Below are 18879 nucleotides of genomic sequence, written 5' to 3'. Positions count from 1 at the left end.
GGGAGTCCAGAACTAGAGGGCATAGGTTTAGGGTGAGAGGGAAAAGATTTAAAAGAGACCTAAGGAGCAACTTTTTCATGCAGAAGGTGGTGCGTGTGTGGAATGGGCTTCCAGAGGAAGTGGTGGAGGCTGGTATAATTGCAACATTTAAAAGGCATCTGGATGGGTATATGATTAAGAAGGATTTGGAGGGATATGGGCTGGTGCTGGCAGGTGGGGCTAGATTGGGTTGGGATATCTGGTCGACATGGACGAGTTGGACTGAAGGGTCTGTTTCCATTCTGTACATCTCTATGACTCTATGACTGAAAAAACAAGAACTATAAAAAGAAAATGTCTGTGATAGAGTGGGAATGATTAAGTGACAAGCCAAGATGAAGGCACAAATAGAAGATTCAATGCTGGGTCTGGAGGAGTGTCAGTATTTTCTAATCAGTCTGTTCAGAGATGTTATAGCCCACCTCCGGAGAAGGACAGGACCTGAACCTATGGCTTCTTAGTTCAGAGATGGGGACACTACCACTAAGCCACTATAGGCTTTCTTTGGAGTTTGGAAAAGCAGAATCATTACAGCTGCTGTTCAAACAACAAAATAATTGTTGGGTTCTAAAAAGGATCTCTGAACCCAAAACATTAACTCTGCTGTCTCACCACAGATACCACCAGACCTGCTGAGTTTTTCTGATAGTTTCTGTTTTTGATTCTGATTTCCAGTATCCGCAGTTTTTTTTAAATCTGCAGTTTTAAAAAAAATATACAGGTATACAATCCTTTATCCGAAACCCTTCGGACCAGCTGTCTTTCGGATTGTGGAATTTTTCAGATAAAGAATAAAATGACATTTTCATCGTAAAATTTTAAAAGAATTACCCAACAGCAGATCCACCTTTGATTATTATGAGCACTGAGACAGATTTGACGCCTGCCAATGTTGGGCCACACCACTATGTCACATCTGAGTCACATGGAGTTGAGATAACTGCATGCATGCCAAACAACCTTGTGAATGAGAAAAAAAACTTTGAATTTCGGAGCTTTTCTGTATTTGTTTTATGAAATAGTCCCTACTTATTCAAATTCTGACAATGCAGTGTGTGCTGCCAACACCTAGATAGCCACCAGTCATCTGTGCATGTGTAGATGATTGTGATGACTTCACACTGCCATCACAGAGCTTTCTGCTTACCCCCTCACCTCGCACTATCGCTGTCCCACTAACCACAGTTCCCCCCCGCCCCATCCCCCTCTTGCTAGTGGGGGAGATGTGGTAGTCGCATCCTTACCCCCTCATGGTTACACGCCTCACTGCATTCCCCTACCTCCCCCTCCCCCGTCCGCTCCAAAGGCTCCCAATTCAGTGCAGCTGTTACTGTGCCAACTAGAGTTGGTGTTCGCAATAAACACAGCCTCTGATGCAAGGTCATCAATCAGAAACAGTGAGGAGGGAGGAGAGGGAAGTCATCCCTACCTCACAGAGGTCAGTCTAGAAATGAGGCTTGGAATAAATTTTGAAAGTCAGGCATTAGATCAGCTCTCAATGAATTCCCACCTCCAGGAGATCTTGCTCAAGGTGGGCATGAAGTGGCAGCACCTGGCAGCAGCAATGAGGATCAATTAAGGACCCAGTTTGGGCTAATGTTTTCATGCTAATTTATTCTTTCATGTGATGTGAGCATTGCTAGATTTATTGTCTGTCCTTAACTGTCTCTGGACTACTTAAGCCATTTCAGAGGCAGCTAAGAGTCAACCACATTACTGTCTGGATTCCTAACAAAGGAGCTGAGCAAATACTGCTTACACAGTATGCAATCATGGAATGCAACAATCTGCACATTTTCTTTAATAGATTTAGATTTAGATTTTATTTTCACATGTACTCAAATACAGAAGGACAGTGAAAAATGCATAATGTCTCCACACACGGCACCATCTAGGTACAAAACAATGCCGGTGCAAGTAGTAAGAGAAACAAATTTTAAGAAGTTAAGCATTACCTTCATAGAATAAGTAGAAAAATAAAGAAATAAGAATTAGCAACCGTCCCTGTGAGTGCCCTTAATGCTGAATATTCCATTTTTAAAGCATTTTCAGAAGTTTTATTGGGCTTTATCATTTATGCAAATGTGCGATGTTGGCCAAACCAGGTAAGGGCAACAGATTTCTTTCCCTCCAGGACATGAGTGAACAGATGGGCTTTTGTGTCAATTGATGATAGTTTCATTTACCTCTATTACTGGAACCAATTTTCAATTCCAGCTGAATCCAGATTTGACCAGGTGCTGTGCTGGGATTTGAACCCGCAGATATACTTATATCCATATCAGGAGCACCAGACTAATGACCTTAGCACTCTGCTGCCATCTTCCCCGCGATAAGTACATCACCATGATTTTTTGGACTTCAGCCTAGCTCCGTCAGTGAGTTCAGAAACCATCAATAACTGGGAGATAGCATCACAGCAATTAAGCCAATGGTTTACAGGTCTTTTTACCTTAAACTATAACCCATCACATAATCGGAAATTTTCTCATTCTCCAGTGTTACTCTTAAAGCTTCCTTTTCAACTGTGGTGTAACATTATTCTATCTCAGTGAGAGGTCTAGACATACAGTAGATTGATTTACATTTTTCTTCTTTCTGCATCTGACAGTACTGCCATCAATCTTGTTGAAAATCCATAAGATGCTGCTATGGTTGTTAGATGCAGAACATAAGATGTTACAATTTGTGAAGAGTTCAGAGTTGCTTGATTTTGTCAAAAGCTTTTCCTGGTTGGCATTCCAGCACTGCTATTGACCTTGGCGTAGTGCTGTCTTTGAGGCTCATTAACCTCTGTTCAGTTTGGAATAAAACCTGCCCAATTGACTCACTACCCCAAGTTATCTTTGAAATTCCGAGATGTTCCCAGTGATAAGAATCTGCATTCTGTAGGATTTTCATCATTGTTCAAACACTGTAATCATGTTCTTCTTTAGTAGCTCCATGTATCAATATATCATTGACGTGGCATGTTACATTTGGCATTGCCTTTCAATGTGTTTGACATTCATCTTTAAAACTTTCCGAAGCAGATTCCATACCAAAGGATAATCTGTTAAAATAACAGCAGCCAAAGGTTTCATAAATACAATTAACTTTCTGGATCCATCCAGAGGTAATCACTAAAATCCACTGTTATCATCCAGTGAGGTGAATCTTCCATTAGTTTTCAGAGTCTTGCATCCACTGAAGTCATTGCACAAAATTCATGTTCCACTGCTGTATTTGATCAAGTTAAATCAACATAAATTCTTATTTTACTGTTTTGTTTTGGTACTGTAACCCCATCTCATTGGCATAGTAAATGGTTTTCTAGGCATACACAGTATTTCTTTGTTAGGTTTATCCAAGAATGGGTGTGGCACTTCTCTGGTCTATAAGCAGATTTTGTATGGCACTGTTCTTGGGTAATGTGGTGCTCTGTCTTTAATTACCCCTAACCTGAGAAAAGATTTGGGAACTCAGTTTGAAACACAGTTCCTTTGTCTGCATCTTTAATTCCATCAGTTTTATAGATTAATTTCAGTCTTATGAATGCATTCCTGTTCTGAAGGACATGGAGGATTCCATGATTCTCTTCCCTGAAATGTGAGATTTGCCGTGAGTTGGCCTTTTACTTTCAATGGTGTTCCTCTAGGATCTTGCAACTTGATTCAGAATGTCTGCAATTTGATCTGTTTAAGCCACACAAACAGACCGAATAACGCCTAAAAGTCAACTCTGATGAAGAGTCATCGACACTTGGAACATTAGCTTGTTCTCGCTCCACAGATGCTGCCTGACCTGTTGTGGTTTCCAGCATTTATTGGTTTCAACACCTGAATGCCAACCTAGTAACAAGATTCAATTTCATGGGATTTCCATTTGCTTCCAGTTTGACATTCCAGTGTTTATTGTCAGATTTGTTGATTTCTCCCAAAACTATTTTTTTTCTCATGAATGTACCATTTTCTAAAGGATTTCCTTTTGCTTCACTGCTGTCTTGCATGTTGACTGACAGGTTATTTTAAAATGACCCACTTTCCCTACAGTTGTAACACTGTGCTCTCCCTGCCACCCATTTGTGTGGTTTGTTCCTGCCACAACGAGAAGATCTCGTTTGCCAATTTTGGCTGCAATTTTCATGCACTTTGTCCTTTGTAGCCTATGAACTGGATCACTTTGCTCAATTCCTTCTACAATGCATCATTTTATCCATGAAAGAGCACTGCGTCCTGTTTTTGAAGTTCTGTTTGCTGAGTCACCACTTCTTCTGGCATTAAGTCCATTTGGCTTGTGAAAGTCTGACAAGGCCTTATCTGATATTCCGACTACAATCCACAATGCTATACCTGCAATCCAGATTTTCATGAACAAATCTATGCTTTTGCCAAGTCTCTGCTTTCTTCTGTTCAATTTCATCCACTTCATGATTAAAATTTCTCTTAAATAAACTTCAAGCATCTTCATACGATGCTATATTCTGATGTTCTGCTTTGCTATCACGGAAAAATTACTCATCTGGTCCTTCTGACATTTCTTATGTAATCCTAAAGCAATTTTATATCTCTTAAAGTATCTTCCCAACCCTCCCATTTCTGTGCCTATTATGGTCCCTGGATTGTCTGAAATGGTTCCTGGGGTGTAACGTTAGCCTCCATGGCTTTGGAGCTGTTCTTTCAAACTTTGTCTGTGTTTGACCTACTGTATGTTGTTCTGGTTGGACATTCACCAGTCTAGTTTCTAGGTCTGTTCTCCAACCTACTGCTGTGCTCGCAATGTCCCCAAATGTCTGTCAGTCTTCTACAGTTTTGACTCTTTCTCTTAGAGTCATAGAGTTGTACAGCGCAGAAACAGACCCTTCGATCCAACTTGTCCATGACTTGATTGCAGAGTTCATTTTGTGCTGGCTTTGATGCCTCACTTCACCATTTTCCCGGCCACCATGTTTTGTTGCACGTATGGGATCTAACTCTATTGAGTCACCCAAAGTAATGCTGCTGAATTTGATGAAAGTTTCTGCAAGAACATTTTATTTACAGTTTGGTCTATACACACATTCTCTCAGCTCCCTTCCCTTTCTCTTGGCTTAATCAGTCAACTCTGATATCATAACATCATAATGTATTTTAATTATGCATACTTTTGATGATAATCCCATTACTGTACACATTCCACAAAAGGCAGATTAATGATCAGCAAGATTAATGCTGCTAAGTGTTGGTTTAATGATTAAACCTTCATTCAATATCTGAGGGCACCTCCACCTTACAGCATCTTCAGAAATGGTTCCAATTCCTTCAAATATCCAGATTCCAGAAGGTTCCAAGGTTATCTCTGATTATCTCTCTCCAGATGCTGCCTGACCTGTATTATGGAACTGGAGTTGACCCCCCACTCTGAGAGCGATAAACCCAAACAACCAAAAGGAGCCTCACCTCGTAATCTGTTTTAAAACAAAGGTGGTTAAATGAAATGAAATCTTTTCACTCACTCTACAATCCAACAAGTAACAACTTATTTATTTAACTCCAACAGTGAACAAATTAACAGAACCATTTACAAACTGAATAATTCCCCTCTAACTACTAACTATTCTCTAACAAAACAAAGTCCTAATGGTATGCTGGTCCAATTAAATACAAGTCCCACTTATATAACAAAACAATTGAATTTAGTCTCTCAAAATTACAGCTAAAATACGTCTTCCAGAATGCTCTTTGCTCTCTCCACTGAACCTCCACCATGAACACTTTTCTTCATCGAAAGGTGTCTGGTGTCTGAAACACCTCTCTGTCCAATTCTTGTGTCAGGAGTATTAGTTAAGAGTACCATGGTATCTTTTAATGATACTTAATCAGAGAGCTTAAAGATTTCTGTGAGAACTGGATATTACTCTTCAGATGGCAGTTCACTCTCACCTTGATTTTCAAAATGCCCTCATCTTTTATATCCTTGATGACCCATTAATTTATTTACAATCGGATTGGTTTTAGGTAGTCAAAACCATCAGATTTAAATTTAGTTGGGTTTTGGTATCTAGGGCCTGATTGAAATTAATTGGCTCATGTTCAAGCTGGTTGCCCTAACATCAAAACAAGCCTCAGGTCAAAAGGTGTACTGCTGGAAAAGCACGGCAGGTCAGGCAGCATCCAAGGAGCAGGAGAGCTGATGTTTCAAGCATAAGCCCTTCATCACATTCCTGATGGATCACACCAGTGGTTTGCCACAAGGATCGGTGCTGGGTCCACTAGTTTTCGTCATTTATATTTGGATATGAACATAGGAGGTATGGTAAGGAAGTTTGCAGATGACACCAAAATTGGAGGTGTAGTAGACAGCGAAGAAGGTTACCCTAGATTACAATGGGATCTTGATCAGACATTTGGTATGCATTCCTTCATTGGTCAGAGCATTGAGTATAGGAGTTGGGAGGTCATGTACAAGACGTTGGTTAGGCCACTTTTGGAATATTGTGTGCAGTTCTGATTTCCTTCCTATCGGAAGGATGTTGTGAAACTTGAAAGGATTCCGTAAAGATTTACAAGGATGTTGCCAGTGTTGGAGGTTTTGAGGTATAGGGAGAGGTTGAACAGGGCTGTTTTCCCTGGAGGGTTGGAGGCTGAGGGGTGACCTCATAGAGGTTTATAAAATCATGAGTGTCATGGATAGGATAAATAGACAAGGTCTTTTCCCTGGGCTGGGAGAGTCTAGAGCTAGAGTGCATAGGTTTAGGGTGTGAGGGGGAAAGATATAAAAGGGACCTAAGGGGCAACATTTTCACACAGAGGGTGGTACGTCAATGGAATTAGCTGCCAGAGGAAGTGGTGGAGCTGGTACAATTGCAACATTTAAAAAGCATCTAGATGGGTATGTGAATAAGAAGGGTTTGGAGGGATCTTGGCCAAGTGTTGGCAGGTGGGACTAGATTAGGTTGGGATAACTGGTCGGCATGGACATGTTGGACTGAAGGGTGTACATCTCTATGACTCTATGGCTGTATGTCAACTCTCCTGGTCCTCGAATGCTGCCTGACCTACTGTGGTTTTCCAGCGCCGCACTTTTCAACTCTGACTCTTCAGCATCTGCAGTCCTCACTTTATCCTAGTTGATCAAAACAAGCCTAGGTTGCGAACTACGCAACCAATATATGTTTCAATTTCAGAACTTTCTGTGAATCTACAGCTGCTTGCAGTTTTTTTTGTTTAAATCTCTAAACTTTTATAAGCATATCACCTCTTAAAGGGATGGCACAGTCTTCCCCTCTATCATTTTTACAACAAATTTGAACTTCCTGCCTTCCAATTCACAAATACTGTGCACAGCTTCACAACACCTGCTAAGTATTAGCAGTGTTTTCTGAATACAAAATGTCTTCCAATGCTTGGTATTTGGTTTACAGGACCAAAATCTCCACCTTCATTTACTTTAATGAATAGATTAAGAGGTGCTGGACTGTCATCAGAAAGCTCTAATCAACCGATCCAGTGCTGCCTATCATCTCTATTCCTCCGTAAAACCTGATTAGCAGCCAGAGGGCAAAAGAACCCAGTCTTTGCTCATTAGTGTCACATTCACAACATTTATGAGGAACTCTTGCAGCTTTCCACAGCAGTCCAACCAAGCTGAAATGTGTATGCTTTACTCTGGTGACACTGGGGGCAGATGTTTTTAATAGAGCACCAGATAAGGGAGATGATGACCTGTGCGCGAGGGCGTGTGCCTGCTTTCCATTTTTAAAATTAATTCTCAGCATATGAGTGTCACTAACATTTATAGTTCATCACCTGAATTCCTCAGATGTTAGTGGGCTATTATTTCTTGAGCCACCGACAGTGTTTGATATTATTCAGTGTCTGCTTGGCACTTTAAAGGGCAGTTACGATGGTGCAGGTCTAAAGTCACATTTAGGCACTTGTATGTAATAATGGTGTGTTTCCTAGTTAGGTTTGAATGCCAATTTTACTGATAACAGACCTTCATTTGAACTGAACACAAATGCCCTGGTCACATTTGAACTCATATCTTCTGGAATACTAGTCTAGTAATAAAACCACCGCATTGCACAGTGAATAGAAAATCAGAGGAAAGTCATCATCCATGCTCAATCTCCTCTGCAGATTTTTATGATGACTCCCTGATGATCCTCTAAGCCCAGCAGCTATAAAGAGGAAGTTCTGCTCCAGTTAGTTAAAGCACATGGGGAAGTGGTAGCGTAGTGGTAAAGGCACTGGGCTAGTAATCCAAAACATGTGCTGAGGCATTGGCTTCAAATTACACCATGGCATATAATGTAATGGAATTCAAATAAAAATTGGAATTGAAAGCTAGACTCATAGCACAATGGAGAGAAACTGGAGGAGCCACCCCACATCAATCTTTGCACTGGAAATGAAAAGAGCAAACATAACTCTGTTCACACTGCAACATATGGGGTTTGTGCCAAAATTGGGAGAGATGACCCACAAACTAGTTAAGCAACAGCCTGCCATAGTCACACTCATGGAACCAGACCTTACAGTCAAAACCCTGTACACCATCATCACCATCCCTGGATATGCCCTATAGCAAAGGAGTGTTGAAATAGTCATTTACAGTTGGAAAGGAGCTGCAGTGGGTGTTTTCAATAGTGATTCTGGACCCCGAGAGATTTTATGGCATCAGATCAAACATGGGCCAGGAAATCTCCGTTGAATAAAATCTACTGCCTCACCTTATCTTGGCTGATTAATTAGTATTCCTTCATGTTGTACACCATTTGGAAGAAGCACTGACAGTGGTCAGGGCAGAGAATGTACTCTGGGTAGTGGACATTTCTGTGGCTCTTAGGAGTCATAAAGAACATAAATGCTGAACTGGGTCTATAGCAGATGGTGAGGGAACCAAAGAAAAGGTAAAAAAAACATACTTGATCTCATCCTTATTAATCTGCCAACAGCAGATGCATCTATCCGTGGAAGTATTGGTAAGAGTGACCACTGCACAGCCATTGAAGACATTGAGGATGCCCTCCACATTGTTATGTTGAACTATCACTGTGTTAAGTGGAATAGACTTCAAACATAGAGTTATAGAGTCCTAGTTAAGTAAAGCACATGAAACAGACCCTTCAGTCTAGCTCATCCATGCCAACCAGATATTCTCGGTTAATTTAGTTCTATTTGCCAGCATTTAGCCCAGAACCCTCTAAATCCTTCCGGTTCATATATCCGTCCAGACGCCTTTTAAATATTGTGATTGCATCATCCTCCACCACGTCTTCTGGCAGCTCATTCAGCACATGCACCATCCTCTGTGTGAAAACGTTGCCCCTCAGGTTTCTTTTAAATCTTTCCTTTATCTTAAATCTATGCCCTTTAAAATGGATTCCCTACCCTGGGAAAAAAAGTCTTGACTACTCAGCCTATCCATGCCCCTCATGATTTTATAAATCTCTATAAGATCACTCCTCAGCCTCTGAAGCTCCAGAGAAAATAGCCCCAGCCTATTCAGCCTCTCTCTCTATAATTCAAACCCTCCAACTCTGGCAATGTGAATCTTTTCTGAACCCTTTCAAATTTCACAACATCTTTCCTATTGCAGGGAGACCAGAAATGAATGTAGTATTCCAGAAGTGGCCTAACCAATGTCATGTACAGCCGCAACATGTCCTCCCAGCTCCTATATTCAATGCACCAACCAATAAAGGCAAACATACCAACTGCCTTTTTCCTTATCCTGTCTACTTGCGACTCCACCTTCAAGCAACTATGAACCATGAGCTACTGCGCGCTATTAGCAGCAACAGAATGGTATTCAAATACTATTTGTTTTGTTTTTGCATGGCATGTCCCCACTTTGCCATGCCCATCAAAGCAAAAGATCTGCTCTGGTTCAATGGAGAGTGCAGGACAGCATGTCAGGAGCAGTATCAGGCATACCCAAAATATAGGTGTCAACTTGGTGAAGCTATAAAACAAGACTATTTTTGTGCCAAACAGTGAAAGCAGCAACTATTAGACAGTTAAGCATACCCACAACCAATGGATCACATCTAAACTCCACAGAATCGCCACATCCAGTCATAAATGGTGGTTGGCTGTTAGACAACTCATTAGAGGAGGGGATTCCACAAATATCCCATCCTCAATGATGTGCAAACCTAGCACATCGACATAAGAGATAAGGCTGAAGCATTTGAACTATCACTGTGTTAAGTGGAATAGACTTCAAACATAGAGTTATAGTGAAGTAAAGCACGCAAAACAGACCCTTTAGTCCAGCTCATTCATGCCAACCAGATATTTTGAAGAGGTCTCAGCCACAATGGCCAAAGGGATGATTCATCTTGACCCCTTCAGAGGTCCCCAGCATCAGAGGTACCGAATTTCAGCCAATTCAATTCACTCCATGTGATACCAAGGAACAGTTAGAGACACTGGATACAGCAAAGTTGATGTGCTCTGACAACATCAATCAAAAACTCTGAAGAGCATTTTCCAGAACCTGCTGATAGACAATCTGTTCCAGTACAGCACCAACATGGGCATTTACTTCATAACGTAAAACCTTACACAGGTATGTCCTGTACACAAAAAGCAGGAAAAATCCAACCCGGTCAATTATCAAACCAAAGAGAAAAATACTGGAAAAGCTCAGCAGGTCTGGCAGCATCTGTAAGGAGAGAAAAGAGCTGACGTTTTGAGTCTAACTGACCCTTTGTCAAAGCTTTTATCCAATTACCAACCCATCTGTCTACTCTCAATCATCACTAAAGTGATGGAAGATGTATTCAACAGTGCTCAGCAATCACCTGCTCAGAGATGCCCAGTTTGATTTCTGCCAGGACCACTCTGCTCCTGACCGTGTTAGAGCCTTGGTTCAAACACGGATAAAAAAGCTAAATTCTAGAGGTGAGATGAGAGTTACTACCCTTGACATCAAGATCATATTTGTCAAATGTGACACTAAGCAGCCCTACCAAAATGGGAGTTAAGGGGAATTGGGGGAAGCTCTCTACTGGCTTGAATCATTCCTGGCAAAGAGGAAGATGGTTGTGGTTGTTGGAGGTCAGCCATCTCAGCCCCAGGATGTCTCTACATGATTACATCAGGGGAGTGTCCTGGGCCCAACCATTTTCAGCTTCTTCATCAGCAACCTTCCCCACATGATATGATCAGAAGTGGAGATGTTTGCCAATGATTGTACAATATGCAGCACCATTTGTGACTCCTCACACAAAGAAGCGATCCAAATGGAGCATTACCTGGTCAATATCCAGATTTGGGCTGACAGTTGGCGGATAACCTTCACGCCACACAAATACCAGGAAATGAGCAGCTCCTACAAGAGAAAATTAATCAGTCATGACATTCAATGACATTACCATCAGTGAATCCCACATTAATGACATACTGGGGTTACCATTGACCAGAAAATGAACTGGACTCGTCATATAAATACAGCAGCTACAAGAGCGGTTCAAGGATGAGAAAGCATGTAACTCACCTCCTGACCCCCAAAGCCAGTCCACCATCTACAAAGCACAAGTCAGGAATATGGTAGCATATTCCCCACTTGTCTAGATGAGTGTAACTTGAAAAAACTCAAGAAACTTAACACCATCCAGGAGAAGGAGCCCACTTGATTGGCATCACATCCACAAATATCCACTTCTTTTACAGATGCACCATTGAAAGCATACTGTCAGGGTGCATAACAGGCGAAAGTGAGGACTGCAGTGCTGGAGATGAGAGCCAAGATTAGAATGGTGCTGGAAAAGCACAGCAGGTCAGGCAGCATCCGAGGAGCAGGAAAATTGGGCAAAAGCCCTTCATCAGGAATAAAGGTGCATAACAGCCTGGTGTGGCAACTGCTCTGCCCAGGGCCATAAGAAACTACAGAAGGTGGTGTGCACACCCATCACAAATGCCAACCTTCCATCCATGGACTCTATTTACATGGCTCACTGCCGCAGAAAGGCCGTCAACATCATCAAAGACCATCGCACCCCGGTAATGTTCCTCGATAACTTTCTCCGTCAGACAGAAGATGCAGAAGCCTGAACACATGCACCAGCAGGTTCAGGAACAGCTTCTCTCTGGCCATTATTAGACTGATGAATGGCCTCTCCAACTTCAAATAATGCTGATCTTCCTAATGTTGATCTTGCCTAGCAAACGTCCTGTGTGACTTAACCCATATGCCTTTTTTCAGCCTATGTTCTGTATGTCCTTGCTTACTATGATCTGCCTGTACTACTCATAAACAAATCATCAAATCCTTCCACTACCGACGCTCAGTAGCAATTGTGTCCTCTCTTCAACATGCACTGCAAACATTCACCAAAGCTCCTTAGACCTCATCTTCCAAACCCATGACCATTTCCATCTGGAAGGAGAAACACAGCAGATACCTGGGAACACCACCACCTGCAAACTCCCCTCCAAGCCACTCACCATCCTGACTTGGAAATATATCAGCATTCCTTCACTGTCACTGGGTCAAAACCCCGATGTTCCCTCCCTAACAGCACTGTGGGTCAACCAACAGCACATGAATTGCAGCAGTTCAAGAAGGTAGCTCACCGACACTTTGACAAAGCCAGCTCGGAATGGAAAATAAATGCTGGCCCAGGTAGTAATGTTCACACCCCTTGAGTGAATAAAAATAAATAAAATTAAATTTATTAAGTGTTTGTGGTGTGAATGTTTAACATTTCAACTCTTTATTTTCTCCTTCTGCATGTGAACAGTATTGTGTTCCTAACCTGTGTGTCCAATCGAAACTGCTAGCCTCAGAGTCAAAATGTTGTTGATTCAATATCCATTTCTCAACTTAAGGGTACAATCCAGTCACTTTAACACTGAGGGACTATTGCACTGATGGAGTCCCACCTCTTCAATCACATAATATCTGACTTCATAAAAGCAAAATGCTGATGGTGCTGGAGATGGAAAATAAAACAGAAAAGTTTGGAGAAATTCTGCAAGTCTGTGGAGAGAGAAACAGAGAACATTTTCAGTACGATTTTCTTCAAAACTCCATGCCCTGCTCATTGTTAGACACAAAAGGTACAAATGATCTATCACACGGTTTCAAAAGAGAAGGTGGAACCGGGACAATATACATCCTCGACCAGCACATATATCTCCGAGAGCAGGTGGTCATTTATCTCATTCCTGTTTGTGGGACCATGTCCAATATTGTAACAGTGGCTGGATTAAACAAAAGTATTTTATTTGTTGTAAAGCACACTGCAGCATCCCAAGACTGCCAAAGGTGCTACAAAAATTCAGTGTTGAGGTGGCGGACTCAGAGGATATAATATTCACGATGAACTTTATTGAGCCTGCATTAGTCTTGGGCACAGCGAACTACTGGCACAAGTGTCACCTCGAAGCTGCTGTGTTATTCTCTGTGTGTCAGTGCTGGAGGGCATCTCCCGACATGAAAGCCTGGCTGCCTGAACCTGGGATTGTAGGCATCTGTAAAGTGCCTAAAGGCTTGGTCCTCTGTGATTTTCTAGCCAAGTCAATAATCTTAATGCGTTTTGAAAAAAAAAGCTCTCAAAATGTTCATGTCTTGCTGGGTCATTAGTGGACAGTCAGTCCTGTGATATGTTCTTTACACATTAAGTAATGGGAGTGTCAGTTTGGTTTTATGCTCAGTGCACAGCCTGTAATGGAAGAGTAGATCCTGTGATTTGTTTCCCAGGTAGTCAGTAATGGAGTAGCTACAGCCTTGTTATAGACTCCTCACACAGTTTAATGGGATAGTCACAATTCTGTGATACACTCTTCACATAATCACCAATATGACAAGTCAGCTCTGTAATACATTTCTTACGCAGTCAGTTAAAGGATGGTCACAGTCTTGTTATATACTCTTTAAGCAGTTTAATGGGACAATCAATCGAGTTATATACTCCTCATTTATGGCAGGGTCACAGTCCTGTTACATACCAGGTTGAGCTACTGCTTGAAACAGGGCTCATTAAAAACTCACAAGCCATGATACACAGGTCACAGCATTTTGACTGCATCATCTGTTTATTCGGCAGGCTAACATTTTGCCTCAAAGGAGTTAATGGTGCACTGCAGCACAGTGCTTCTCCTTTTCAAAAAACAGTTTGAAGTAGGATTTTACAAAACGGGTTCAAATGCATTAGAAGTGCTGCCAATCGATGGAGCCAAGCAACAAAAAGATATTCTGTTGATGGTTTGTCAAGGAAAGGTAGCCTCCTGCTTGCTCATTGCCATTCACATGGTGTTCTGAAGTGTGTTACGTTCCTTGCCAAATTGTCACACAAAAATGTAATCAATCCAGGGGTTATTCCCCCTTTAACTGGGAATTATTGATTACATGTTCAATGGATATTTCCTAATATTTTAGAATAAAAGTCCAACAGGGTTTTTGTTAATTTCTGTCTAATTGAGCAACAACAACTTGTATTTATGTGGTGTTTTGAATGTATCAAAGTATCAGTCACATAAGTGATTATTGAACGGCAGTTGACACTGAGCCACATGAATAAAGATTAGGTTAAGTAACCATATTGACTGTTGCTAAGGATTATGTTAATGACAAAAGTGGTGTAGGAAGGAAATTCCAGATGTTGAAGGCCAGATAGCTGAATGCATGGCAACCGATGGTGGAGTAGAAAAAAACTGAGGAGATGCAAGCGGCCAGAATTGGAGAGTGCAGAAGTCTTGAGTCTATAAGTGGGCACCTGCTTAGTTTTACAATCATTTATCCCAATGTTTAAGTTATAGGTAAGCTGCCCAGGCTGCCAATTAGTTATGTTGACCAAGGAGATTGGAGCTCTGATCTTGCCTTCACACAAATAGCTTATCTCAGCCTTTTGAGTAATTGACTGTTTGAATGGGCCGTAATCTCCTGGGTTCAGGAGGGAAAGAGAACAAATATCCACAGGTTATTGGACTGCAGGGTGGATTGTAGTCCTGATTAAAGTGGTGCTGGAAAAGCACTGCAGGTCAGGCAGCATCCGAGGAGCAGGAAAATCGACGTTTCGGGCAAAAACCCTTCATCAGGAATGAAAGTATTGTAGTCCAGTTGGATTGTAGTCCAGTCTAGTTGTGCTTTTGTACATACCCTTTCCAACAAAGTCACCCGACAACAATTTTCTTCCTCCCTAATTAGAGGATCTGAACCCATTTGAGATACCTCTGACATCACTCTGGCTGAGACGGTGTCAACTCAGGATAGACTGAGTTTGAAACAGTAACCTTTCAGTTTACATGATTTCTATCCACTGGATAGAATCTGTGAGGCATTGGCTTGTTGTTTAAATGCCCAGTTTTAGGACCAACAAATCCTTGCCATAATTTTTCTAAGTATGACCTTGCCTTTCTTTATCTTTGCAACTGCTCCAGCTTTGTCTGCCCTACTCAAAGCTCCAAACCCTTGGGCTACTGAACTCCCCAATACCCTTCTCCCATCCCACATTGGCATTAAATCCTTCAGGAGACCTATTGCAACTCTGCAGAACTCATTTTTTAAACATTTTCATTAAGAATTTCCTCAGGAATTCTCCCAAACTGTCCTCCTTAAAATCAAGCTTTTGGTCTGCTTTTCTGATCTCTCCATCTTTGGCTTAGCATCATGTTTTTTTCAGATTATTACTTTGTGAAGTACCTTGGGATATTTTTCTATGTTAAAGGAGCTATATAAATGCAAATTGCTGTTGACGTTGGGAGACCTCATTTCATTTTGATAACATCGTCCAATAAATCCACCAATTTCATTCATGTAAACAGTGGGATGACCTTTAGTTGAACGAATGAATAATGAGTTGGAAATAGTAATAGTTGCTGGTTGTAACCAAGTGATTGGCCTCCGTGAGTAAAAAGAAGAAGGGAAGTAACTGTTTGCACGCTGATAAAATTAATCGGATAGGAATGTAGGAATTGCAAAAGGAAAAGACACCAAGATTCATCTAGCTCACCCTATACCATCCTAGTCATTGTATGATAGAATGATAACGGTGTTTGGACTAACCACACAATCTTTCAATTAATCTGCAATAGACCCAGACATGATATAAGGGCAATCTGTGATCGAAAGCTTTGGCAACTATCAGGGATTGTCCCGATTTACCTAGGCACAGAAAACAGATGAATTGAAGATGTATAGTAGAAACTGGTCTGAAAAATGCCCACAAGTTAATTAACCAGATTAGTTATTTCCTTTGAGTTACATCTGCTAAATTCAGGCTGTGGTCATGAATTCATCAATACCATTGAGAAAAAGGAAATCCTCCAGAATTACTATGAAATTTCTTTATAGTTCAATAACTGCATACATAATCTTTAGTGGGAAATGCTTTAGGTAAAACAACATTAAAGCTAAATTGCCTTCGACACACTCTCCACGTATCTCTACGGTGTTGTAATTCTGGCTTATTACATGGTTTTCAATTCAACTCATTTTGCTCCATGACAGATTTATTTTTTATTGGCATTGTGGAAGGACATTACCCACATCAGAGATAAGTCCAAACTCAGCAGAGTCTCTTGGACTTAATGGTGAGTTCACAGGAACCTATTTTGATTGTCACAAGGGCCTTGATCAGCAGTGTGAGAATCACAAACACATGTAAGGAGGTAAGGTCTGCTAAAGTGTCATAAACTGAGGATTTTAAATCCCCCACTCATTAAACATGAAAAAAAGGTTGAAGCTGTCAGAAAGAAGTAAAGAGATATCTTTGTTGAATTTTGTTGATTGACAGATGATCTATTATAGATTAAAACAAAATATTATCATGGGGTTGTGCAGTGATCTTTGACATTTCCCAAAGGGCTACTATTAATGAATGTAAATGCTTGCCTGAGCTTCAAAAGCTACAGCCATCAGTAGGGGATTCTAAATTCACGATTTAATTGAAGTTTAAAAAAGACTGTTAAAGGAATAGTTACCTCTGAGGTGGAATCCATATAGAAGTTTATTTGTTTTTAAGAAGGGCAGCATGGTGCCTCAGTGGTTAGCCCTGCTGCCCCACAGTGCCAGGTACCGGGGTTCGATTCCAGCCTCAGGCAATTGTCTACGTGGAGTTTGCACATTCTCCCTGTGTCTGGATGAGTTTCCTCAGGGTGCTCTGGTTTCCTCCCACAGTCGAAAGATGTACAGGTTAGGTGATTTGACGGAGTTAAATTACCAATAGTGTTCACGGATGTATAGGTTAGGTACATTAATCAGGGGTAAATGTGGAATAATAGGGTAGGGGAATGGGTCTGGGTAGGATATTCTTTGGAAGGTGTGGACTTGTTGGGCCAAATGGCCTGTTTCCACACTGTAGGGACTCTATCATTTGAGAGTTTAAAGCTTTGAATGAGTTTAATGGATGGGAGTTTTTTAAATTATCAAGTCTATGATTCAGGGCTGTTGTAGATTGTTAGAAGATTACTTTTTCATCTCTGCACAGTTCCTGGGTCTACACATAGTATGTGAGTGGAGATGCAGGATCCAAAAGAGCTATGAAACAAAGTGGAGAGAATGGTGGCTCGGGGGTTAGCACTGCTGCCGCACAGCGCCAGAGACCTGGGTTCGATTCCAGCCTCAGGCAACTGTCTGTGTGGAGTTTCCACATTCTCCCTGTATCTGCATGGGTTTCCTCCGGGTGCACTGGTTTCCTCCCACAGTCGAAAGATGTGGGGTTTAGGTGATTTGGCCATGCTAAATTGCCCATAGTGTTCAGGGATGTGTAGGTTAGGTGCATTAGTAAGGGATAAATGTAGAGTCTGCGAATGGGTCTGGGTGGGTTACTCTTCAGAGGGTCAGTGTGGACTTGTTGGGCCAAATGGCCAGTTGGGCTTCTATGATTCAATGATGTGGGAGGTTTAAGTTGCTTAGAGAGGCAATGGAGGATATGAAGGGACTTGGGGGTTGCTGAGGGATGCATACTTGGTCTGGATGGGCCATAGAACTGGCAAGAGGATCTAACAGCTTCTGTAACAATTGGAATGAAGCCTCAGACCAAGTTCAAACCAGCCTACCTCAACCCTCGCCCAATCCTCTGGCACCCTTGAAAATCTTTCTGGGATAGTTGGGCTCAACTTGATTCCACTCTGGACTATGTGCAGTGAAAATTAGACCTAATAGAGCTCTTTAAACTGAGTTGGGTTTGAGTTGTGAAATTTCCCAACTCAAGTTATCCCTCTCAGAATCAAAAATCCTGCCCTATATGTTGGTATTTAAGTTCCTGATTACCGAACAATAAATGAGAATGACAAATCAATGAGATTTAATGCTCATCTACATAAACAATACAGCATCTGACTGTGACTTAGAGAGTCCATGGAATAAACTGACTCCATTCTCTCATCTAAATGAAACGTAAGTGCTTATACTGAAACATTGACACTTAAAGGAATATCTCTAAACCTCAACGAAACAAAAGAGAAATGGAAATTGGAAAAGAAAATGCTAAAAAGAAACATGACAACATCAAAAGATGCCAAAGAAAAAAAGAAAGATCAGGAGGAGAGGAAATAGTAGGGTGAAAGAGATGATTTGAAAAATAATTGCCTTGCATTGAAGTTAAAGAGTATATTGAAGATTTTTATAGCTGAAAAATTTTATGATTAATTATATAAGTTGATGCATTTGTTAAAATGACACAGAAGGACCAGCACTTGTATGTTTGTTGTTTTAATATAGTGCTATCAGGCTTAAGGCAAAGTACATAGATGCACCTCTCTATTAATGGAGCAACACACTTTGTTTATTTGGATAATTTGCCTTCCTGAAGAGGGAGAGAAAAACTTGGTTGAGATCGAAACATGTTGCCAAACTGTCAAGATAAATCAGTTCCAAGGTATTTCTTATGAACTAGTTAAAGGTACATCTCTTTCACCTCAAACG

The 18879-nt window shown here is 41.2% G+C and overlaps 1 long non-coding RNA gene across 3 annotated transcripts in view; it reads left to right on the top strand.

Annotated features, from left to right (window-relative positions):
• LOC122565405 overlaps positions 1–18879 on the top strand; it is a 100032-nt gene that overhangs the window by 51558 nt on the left and 29595 nt on the right. The window contains exon 3 of one of the 3 annotated variants that reach the window (XR_006316159.1): positions 16462–16523. The exons of the other annotated variants lie outside the window; for them this stretch is intronic. This is a non-coding gene — a long non-coding RNA (uncharacterized LOC122565405). Of the gene's footprint in view, positions 1–16461; positions 16524–18879 lie in introns of those variants that run through there. 3 annotated transcript variants of the gene reach the window in all.

The sequence above is a fragment of the Chiloscyllium plagiosum genome, chromosome 31, assembly GCF_004010195.1.
Source record: "Chiloscyllium plagiosum isolate BGI_BamShark_2017 chromosome 31, ASM401019v2, whole genome shotgun sequence".
In the NCBI taxonomy this organism is placed as follows: Eukaryota; Metazoa; Chordata; class Chondrichthyes; order Orectolobiformes; family Hemiscylliidae; genus Chiloscyllium; species Chiloscyllium plagiosum.
Note: the sequence above shows the minus strand (reverse complement) of the source record. Positions and strands in the feature narration are given on the sequence as shown.